This window comes from Sitodiplosis mosellana, unplaced genomic scaffold, assembly GCF_009176505.1.
Source record: "Sitodiplosis mosellana isolate CC-2019 unplaced genomic scaffold, AAFC_SMos_1.0 Smas_scaffold_38, whole genome shotgun sequence".
NCBI classification, from domain to species: domain Eukaryota; kingdom Metazoa; phylum Arthropoda; class Insecta; order Diptera; family Cecidomyiidae; genus Sitodiplosis; species Sitodiplosis mosellana.
This window is the reverse complement of record NW_022595280.1, coordinates 194,707-203,488: the sequence shown is the minus strand read 5'-3', so window position 1 is coordinate 203,488 and position 8,782 is coordinate 194,707. Positions and strand designations below refer to the sequence as shown.

General features: G+C 37.4%; 1 protein-coding gene across 1 annotated transcript in view; it reads left to right on the top strand.

The window, feature by feature from the left end:
- LOC129569507 (voltage-dependent T-type calcium channel subunit alpha-1G) overlaps positions 1-8,782 on the top strand; it is a 53,502-nt gene continuing 44,720 nt past the window's right edge. The window contains exons 1-2 of the mRNA XM_055448361.1: positions 1-421; positions 748-1,079. The gene's annotated coding sequence lies outside the window, so the exon portion shown is untranslated. The remainder of the gene's footprint in view (positions 422-747; positions 1,080-8,782) is intronic.

The window sequence follows — 8,782 nt, the reverse complement described above, 5'->3', positions numbered from 1 at the left end:
AATCGTTGTTTTCCCATCGACGCACGAGTTGGCTGCCAGCCTCCGGAGAAGAATTGTTTCAATTTTCGCCAAAAATCAGTTTTTACGCGCTTATATGTTGCTTGCATAGAAATTCAGTTTTATTTTCAATTTCCTTTGGTGTTTTTCGCTTGTGTTTTTAATCATCCGTGTGTTTTTTTTATCGTTGTTTCGTATTCGTTATTTGTTCTCGGTTCGGTTTGTCGAATTTTCTGAATTCGTCAATTTTTTCTGTTTCATCTTTTACTTTTCCGTTTTGTTCCGTTTATTTGATTTTTTTTTCTTTGTGTTTGAGTTCAAATCTCAGAATAAAAATTTCACCAAAAATTGGGTTTAGTGGATTTAATCTGTAAAAAAAATAAGTAAATGTTGGATGAAAAGAATTTCTCCAATCGAAGTTTTCGTGAGTGTAATAATTTATGGATATATATGTGTTTTGTTCACCTGAATGTTTTCAATTCATTTATTCGATTGGAAATTGGTCATTGAAATACGGTCGATGTGTATGTGTGACCGACAAACCAACCAGTTGATATATTTTTTTTCTCATCCACTAAAAAACAATATGACTGCTTAAAAAAACATTTGCTCTGTTTTTTATTCGTTTAAATAAAGTGAATGCCAACAAAAATAAAACGGATTAATTAAAACATTTCGTTTCGGTTGATGATAATAATTTTTGTTTTGATTGTTCTATTTTTCCGTTTTCAATTTCCAATCATTTTACAGAAAGACTTCTGCTGTGATAAAAAAAATACAATTGATTTATGTGCATCAAACAAATAAAAAAAATTCAACAAAAAGCGCGCGTCGAAATTTTTCCGCGAAAGTTAAATGAGTGTGTGAGCGCTTTTGTGTCTCAAAAATTGGAAGCCCTCATGGAAATTAATGTAAAAGTGGTATAAGTTGTGTTATTTTCATTTTGAACAAAAAAACACTTTTTTTTTTCATTCGGTTGTTGCTCCATTCTGCATGGTTTAATTTCAAATGTGAATATACAAATAAAACATTCAGTCGAGCTGCAGAACAAATATAAGCCAGGCGAATAGGATTTCAAATTGGTGAGGTTTTGAGCACAGTAACAAATATGAGGAAAAAACCGGAACAAATATACATAAAAAAAGTCGAGAAGAAAAAAACGAGAAATAAAATCTCTGACTCTCTCTCATACGCTCACAGTCGACATATATGAAATGAGCGAGAAACTATTTATTGTTGCAATGAAATGTGGTGAACATAAGCACGTTGTGGACTAGCTGACGCTGAAAACTAAATCACTTCTCTCTTCGTTCAAGAGTAACTACTAGTATGTTGAAAAGTGCTGAGAAAAAGCAGCTCCTCGTTGTCTGGATTCCATATAGCGAATATAAAAACGGCACATAAAAAAGCGTGTGCTCTTAAGTTGACATGAACGAAGGCAAATGTGAATAAGAATAATAACAAGCAAACCGAACAGAGCAAAGAAAAAAAAGTTGTATGATTTTAGCTTTCCTTTCCAAAGGTTTCTCTCCAATTTTCATTTTTCTCTCTCGCGACAGAGCCGTTTCATTTCGGCTACTTATTCGACATTTATATTTTCTGATATGATGGTGGTGTTGGTGGTTGATGATGGCGGAGCGAATCGCACACACAAATGCCATTTTCATGTTATCGAGCTTGTTGTTGTTTTTATTGATGTAAAGGCATTGTTACTGTATGCTGAGTTATTATTGTTATTTATTTGTTACGAATTTTCGTTTCGTTCGTTCGTTCAGCTTCAGGTTTTATTTATTCATGCTTCTTTCATTTCCACATTTTGTGGACTAAATGAGTCTGAATCATTTAAGGTATTGTGCGAGTGTGTGTGAATGTGTTTGTGTGTGTGCTTTGTTTGTGCAAGGAAAATTGATATTTGTGTACGAAACGTGGTTGAATATGCTTATTTAGCAAATTACGCTCCCCGTTGATATACCTGTGTATATGCTCTGTTCCAGTGTGTGACTGCGTGAAAAATATGCGAGAAACCTAATTAAAATTTTTGGTAACACAGCTAACACACTATACCGTGGGTTAGTTTAGTGAACGGAATGGAAAGATAGTGAGAGAGAGAGAGAGAGAGAGAGAGAGAGTAATTTTCGGGTGTCGCAATTTGCATGTGTGATGCAAAAACTAAACATTAGATGGGAACTGTGTTTTTCTTTTGAAACGGTACATGAAAATGAGTACAAAGTGGGAGCTTGAGCCAGAGAGCAAGGCTGTTCGAAGTACTATTTTCGACATATAAATAACGCGCGCAAATGAAGAATGTAACATACGCGAGAGCAGCGAGCAAAATGGGCCTACGCTGATGTACGAGGGTGGCTGAGAGGCAGAACGAGTGCCTAGGTGTGTGTGCACACAGTGTGCACTGTGCATTCCGTCGATCGACGTGCAACAGGAATAACGAGCGAGATAGAACGAGAATGTAGGATGAGCGAATGCGATAGAGCGAAAGAGAGACCGTACAGGCACGTTCGTATGCATGATATGCACTGTGTTCTGTTGCACAGTTCTCGGATTACGAATGGTTATGGCAACAACAATTCGAGACAAAACCTCGACATCGTGTACTCGATGTTAATCGAATAGAGAAATCGTGTGATGGCAAAGCAACCAACCACCGTTACACACACAGATATACATAGTATTATTCCGAAAGGAAGAGCAGAAAAATCTATCTGACCTAATATTATTCGTACCGTTGGCACGAGCGTTTATTTTTCACATCGCCCACGTATATCTCGATTCGCGGGCTCGCTTTCTCTCTCTCTCTCGCTCTCTCTCGCTCTATCTCGGTTTACACCGTCTGTGTGTATTCACCATGCTTTCGTCATGCAAATTTCCATGCATGTATGCATAATAATTCTTGCCATAAAATAAAATAATATCCCGAGATGATGTGAAGTGGTATACATTTCGTCGTCATCACGCAAATTGTTCAGCTCAAGAGTATCGAGAGCTCATTTTTCCCGTTGTCATTCTTTGCTATTGGTGCTGCTACTACTATTTATTTTCTTCTCTGCGATTCTTTTTTTTCCTCTGCTCGTTGGCTGTCACCATGCATTTGTACATTATCGCATACATCCGCATAAATGTCTCGACTCAGACGATTTTTTTTCCCTGTAGCAGCAGCAGCAGCTTCCTCTTGGTACATTTATAGAGACCCTCCATTAACTTCAACAGATTTATTGAATTACGCGCACAAGTAATATACTCCGAGTGATTTGCATATTCAAGCCATACACAACACCCAATGTACAAACAGAGTAGGAGAACATCGAACCGCGTAATTTTCCCGTGCTGTCTCTGAGATTTATTAAAATATCAATTACATACCCAACTGAATTGAAACCAACAACGTGAATGCTGAAACACGAAAACAAATAATAATAAACACACAGAGAGAGGCGAAAGAGCGACAGAGTTCAAATATATATCGCGCTCAAAATACACACACCACATTGAATCGTAATAAAATTGCCGAAACGAATAAAAACAACAATTAAAAATCGTTGAAATTCGGTCGGCACATCGGATTCACAATAGCGGAGAAGGAAGACACAGGCAGAAAAATGTAACAGAAAGTAATCATTGAAAGGAATTATTATATAGATTTGTGTGCATAATGAATGAAATGTAAGCGAAAAAGAAACCAACAACCGTCATCACTGTGGATTTTTCAACAGATTTCACATGCATGTAAACTCTCAGTTCATTTGAATTGGCCAACTTTAATGGATTGTGTATCATATGTGAAGTAATTCAAATCCATCTATTTTTAAACCGAATCTCCAAACGTACACACGAAATTACATTTGAAAATTTTGCAAATGGTTTTCCGCTTGTGGTGCTGCTGCTAATGCTGCTGCTGCTGCTGCTGCTGCTGTTCGATGTGTGTTTGTGTGCATTGTGGTTGTGCGGAAAACTCGGAAAATTCAAGCACATTTTTGCTATTTGGTTGCGCCTATTATGTGATACGGGTGTTGATTCAAAACTTCCTTTCGACTTGTTGAGAGGGACTAACATTAAATGTAAAGGAAAACAACAGGCAGCTCGCTAAAGCGACGAGACTAATAATGAATATAATGCGGATTCAATTTACATGCGATGATTCAAAATCCTTCTCAAAACGACAGCACTAACATCAACTTTTCTCCTCGGCTACTGCTCCCCATCACCATATACGAATTGTCCCTTCTCTGTGGCTTACTTCAAACAGGCTCGGCATATTTCTTTTTACTCTGTTGAGTTTACTAGATGGATTAATGTTCAACAAAGATAAATGATTATACGAGAGAGATTCAAACATTAGGAATTAGACCGACTGACATCGGTGACCACTTTTTTTCGCTCTCTCTCTCTCTCTCTCTGTTGTCGTCTCGCACTCCCGTTCTACGTACATTTTTCGCAGAATTACTGTGTGGTTTTCCGAAGCAGTCATTCGTTATACGTGTGTTCATTTCGCATTGCCGCCAGCGATTCTGTTTCATTTTGAGCACACATACAAATGAAAAATAACCAGATAAGAAATGAAGTCGAATTGAAAAGAAGCAAAAAAAGAAAACGGAAAAAACAGTGCCATTTTGAGTTTAGTTTGCCTTGGCGTAGAAGAACGACAACGACAATGGAAAAAGAAAACAGGAAAAAAATCCTTCCGATATTTCTGTGGGAAAAACTTTTACATCTAACAGCATGTCAGTGCTTTCTTAAACAATTTGGGATAACAATGACGAGAAAAAAAGTTTGTCCGTCTCTTTACATTTATTTTTTTTTATTCTTTTATTTGCACTGGCTGTTGTCGTGTTGCCGTCGCTTCATCCACTTCAACGCCAAAATATTTGCCTATTCAGTATGTGATTCGCGCCGTTCCACCGACCGCACACCACTGACTCGGAGCACACAGCCGAGAGGTCGAAAAAGGAAAAGTGAATATAGAAAAAAATGTACGGCTATTCATCTCTCTCGTTTTTTGTGGGCGCACATTAAACCGAGTGGGAGAGAGAGAGTGAAAGAGAAAGGGAGCGGGAGACTGGAAAAAGAATGAAGGATTTAGTGGAAGCAGGAAAGAGGGAGGGGAGGAGGGATAAAAAGTTTTCTGGCACTTTTCAACGCAACGAAAACAACAAGTGTTGAAAGCTCTCCCATGCCGATTTCAATTGTTATCGCATTTTCATTGTGAGATCTGTATCAACGCGCGTACATCAGCGCATATACTTAATGCCATCCACAAAGCTCATTCACTTCTCTCACACCCATCTCCCCGTTCATTCGGTTTTCAATACACGCATTGTTTACTTTTGTGTACTGACACTTCGAATAACAGACGTTATCTAGAATGCCAACAACGAACATCATTATTATTATTCCGTTAAAATTGAATCAGAGACCCCTTGGTGTTTGCTGTGCAACCGTATTACCTCATCATCTCGGATATATCATGGCTCGCACTCTTGCTCGTATTCTATGCTTCTTCTCTCCTTCTCTCTAATTTTCCCTATTTGTCTCTCTTTACCTCCGTTCGCATATTTCACCCGTGAGCTCACTCAAGATGCGATTGGGCTGCTGTCTTTTTGTCAGAATTGAATAAATGATGAGACCGAAAAGCATACGTAGACCGAGTTATAGCAGCGCAGAGAATTAAAAACGAAGATCTGTGCACATCAAAAGCACTAAGTAAGCAGTAAACACAAGTTGAAACATACCGAAAATATTGCCCATAAACGTGCTAATCGAATTCCACTCATTCGCACAGTGCAGACACGAAACGAGCGAACGCTTCATACACACCTTTGCCTGTATGAATGAGGACTCTCTCCCTCGTACTCTCTTCTTTTTCCATCTCTTTCACTCTCCGTGTATCGCACAAACACACACATATTTCCTTTTACGATACACGCTTAATTGAGCACAATTGAACAGTATGCGATTTATATGCTGGCTGCTGCACACAATTCAATGCGAATAAATTATTAATGAACAGCCGCCGAGTGGCTCGGTAGAGACGTGTGCTGTTGCTCATTTTCTCTATCAGTGTCGTTTTTTCTGGTATGCGTGCCATTCTCGTTGTTGTTTGGGTTCAACATTTACGTACCAAATATGCGAAAAGATTCACATTTTTCGCCCTGTCTCACTGTCAATGGTTTTTTCTCTCTCGTATTTCCATACAAAATAAATTGAAGAAAAAAATCGCACTGAATAAAAGTTCTCTCTGCCGCACACTAACATACACTCCGCGCACACACGAACAGAGTCATTCTCTGAAAGTCGGGCAACATATTGCATATAATGGCTTAGATGGGCTCAATTGTACGTATTTTATTCTATTATTCATGCAAATTCACAAAGAGAAAGATGAAAAAACCACAAATTCACAGATAACTCCATCTCGTTTCTGCCACCAACGTCGCCAACTGAGTGCTGTCCGTCTCACTCGCTCCCATCTACTTACAGCCATTCACTTGTCTCTTCATTCGATTCGAAGTTTTCGGTTTTTCAACTTACTTATCCAAACATAAATGTGGCATATAATACACGCACACGACAACAAAAAACAGTGAAAAGCTCTTCGTTGACTTTCTCTCTCTCTCTCTCTCTCTCTCTCTCTCTCTCTCGCTCACTTTCGTCCAGGTCTTTGCTCGTTCGCAAGAAATAAATATAATATACTCGAAAAATCAAGCCAAACACAGAACAAAGCGAGCAAAATATTCACCAATTTCACCTTCCTCTTCTTCTTCTACTTCTCGCATCGCACACACAAAAATATACATATATATATATATATTGTGTATGTGGCAAGTTGGAATCTTATTGTGTGTTGTGTTGTTAAGCTGTTGGGTTGTAAACAACATGTACACACACTTGGGGTCTTAATGCTTAGGTCGACATGTAACCTTATAGCTTATACACGCCACCAATTCCGTTTTTAACCATTTACATTTTTTATTTTATTTATGCGCTTAAATAATAAGACGCTTTGATATTGCCAAAAACGCACAAATACACACACGTGAAACATACATACACACACATTCACTTAATAACAAAAGCGAAGAGAGAAAAGCCAACGAAGAACGAAATCAAGAGAAAAAGCTACACACTCACACTGCCACTAATAGAACAATTGGATTTACGTACCAAACACTCACTTTTCCCACAGATTGCAACCGTTTTCTTCATTCATTTTCGGTTATTCTCCTCTAGCACTCACCGTTTTTTTTAACATTCATGTTATTCACATCGATTTTTCCTTGCTGGGACATAATGTAGGAAAATTTATTAAAAATCGATACATCTTTTGGTGTGCTTTTGATTGGATGCTTCTCCCCACATTTTTCCCATTCTATTTCGATCAAAAGAACTCGCTCCAATGCGGAGGAAATTATTTCTCTTTCGCAGAATTCAATGTTTGCGTCGATGGTTTATTTTTCATTTTTTTCCCATTTCCACTGTGAAGAAAGAAAATGTGAAATTTACTTGCATTTAATTTATGATAAAAACCATTCGTCCCAAAGCAAAACAAATGTGTCAACCTCACAATGTTAATCCCAAAATTGTACGTTATATGTTTACAAAAGCTTTTCTAACGTCATGGTGCTGCTTGTCCAAGGCTGTAAGGCAGCATTTTTTTTCTGTTACGATTTTTACTGGTGAAGCGACAAAGGATCTGTGTATCTATGCATACATTTTTAATGAAAACGTATAAATACATTTCCACTTGAAATGGCGTTATGGTATGCACCAATTTTTCTGTTTTAAATAGATTATGCTGAACTTTACAAAAAAAAGCGTGCGCAATATATCTCAAAAAATTTTAATTCATTTTATAGCAGTTTGAGTGGGAGGGAAAAAAGTCAGAGAGCTGACTCTATCGATTTGAAATGAATGGATGTACTTAACAAAGTTTTTTTCTCTACACCGAGAAATTCATTCCGGATGAACACAAGGTATTTGCACGATTTAATGGAAAATAGTCAAAGTTTTTGCACAGTTTCATCTTTGAGCTGCAAAAATGTAGAGAGAAAAATGGGAAAATGGATGAATAATCAGCAATTTTAACTTGATCAACCTTCTACGCTCGAATACGAACTAAAAGCATATCATAACGAATATTTAAAGCTTAACCATCAATTTATCTGTGTTGAGGTGCAGTGATGAAGTTTTGAATATGCTATAAAATGATAGGAAGTTTCATTCGAAAAGGAGCAAGTGTTCAATTTCGATGAGATTTTCAATATATATCCGTAGAAGCAAAAATGCTGAAAAAGTTAAAAATAACCGTGCATTGACAGCAATGCCAAATTTTTTCACTTGACTCGAATTTTCTGTGCAATTGAAACCTTGAAGCATCATTTGAGTAACCGCATTTATGTGATTGAATTATTTGTGGCAGTTACAATATCATTTCCATACTGTGTCAGAAAAACGACGAAGGAAAAACGAAACGTTATCCAATTTTTCGGCGTTATATTTATGACAAAAAATTCCCCTCTTTACGCTTCGCTCCGTGTGAATGTGTGAGCGTGAATGTTTGTATGTATATATTATGTTTGTAAGCAATATTCCGTTTTTATTTGTCGAAAGCACACACAAAATGTGAATATATATAATGTTTTTATAACGGTAAAACTTGAATATAACCTGTGTCAATTTAAGCAAGTAACTAGATAACACACAAAGTCAACTGCCACAGAAAGCGAGACAGAGAGAGAGAGAGAGAGAGAGAGAGAGAGAGAGAGAGAGAGAGAGA